The sequence below is a fragment of the Phytophthora infestans genome, genomic scaffold (genome assembly GCF_000142945.1).
Source record: "Phytophthora infestans T30-4 supercont1.38 genomic scaffold, whole genome shotgun sequence".
In the NCBI taxonomy this organism is placed as follows: Eukaryota; Oomycota; class Peronosporomycetes; order Peronosporales; family Peronosporaceae; genus Phytophthora; species Phytophthora infestans.
Genome location: NW_003303721.1, coordinates 1,047,346 through 1,048,541, shown reverse-complemented (window position 1 = coordinate 1,048,541; position 1,196 = coordinate 1,047,346).

Genomic DNA, 1,196 nt, shown 5'->3' with positions numbered 1-1,196 from the left:
AAGGACGACTGGTCAGGCTCTCCATCAGCAAACATGTCGCCGTCCGGTCCATTGACCAGGTCTTGGACCGGATCGCAGTCAGCTTGTGATTGGTGGTCAGCTTCAAACTTCGTCAGCTGACTCTGCGTTGAATCGCTGACTCCGTCGAGCTCAACTCGCCGAGTTCCCGACTCGGCTTCAGCAACAGCCATTCGTTCGGCAAACAGTTGCCATCCTCCCTTTGGTTGAACGTATCCCCATAGAGCGTTGTCGATTAGTCGCTGGTGAATCATAGGCGCATTCTTCAATCCAAATGGCATTCGTAACCATTCAAAGTGTCCAAGTGCACATACGAACGCTGAGATCTGCCGAGCTCGGCGTGTCATCAAGACTGCCCAGAATCCACTCGCAGCATCGAGCGAGCAAAACTACAAGTAGCTTTCCAATTCGGTAAGCAGGTCATCAACCAGTGGCATAGCGTATTCCATCGGTGTCGTAACCGCATTAACCAGTTTATAGTCAATGCATAGTCGAATATCCCTACCATTTTTCTTGAGCACTATCACCACTGGCGAGGCCCAAGGGCTGCTCGAGAATGATATCAACCCAGCTCGAAGCAGCCCCTTCAACAACTCGTAAAGTTTGCTCAAGTGGCGGAGAGGTATCCGCCGAGCTCTCTGCTTAATGGGTGCGTGTCCTTGAACGTCGATGTCGCACAATGCTCCGTGCGCTGGAGGCGGCAGGGCATTACCACTTGAAATCATTATCCCTTCGTGCTTTTGTAGCTCTGCCACCAATTTTGCCGACTGTGCTGGCGTATGACTACTCGACTTGACGTTTGCAGCGCCATAGTCGAGTTCGGTAGGTTCAACTTCAGTGAGGTCGGGAAGGAAGGCCAGCTCGTGAGCGTAGTCCGTCAATTCCAAATCTGTTCCACTACGCTCAAAGGCGTTGGTCGTACTATCGTCAACATCATCCTCTTGCTCGTCTTCGGTCGTAGCGATAGCCAAGTAGTGTTGTCTTAGAGTTTCCGTTGCGTCTCTCGTCGAGTTGCACTCGTCACCTTCATCGTGTCCTAAATCGTAGTCAATTCCGTCGGGGTCGAACACCGTCGCCGCTGAGTTCGTCACTCCGGATCTCAGCTATAGTACCTTCCACCAGTAATACCTCTGTAGTCATAGCTGTCGGCTGTGTCAGGGTCCGTATTCGCTGAGTTC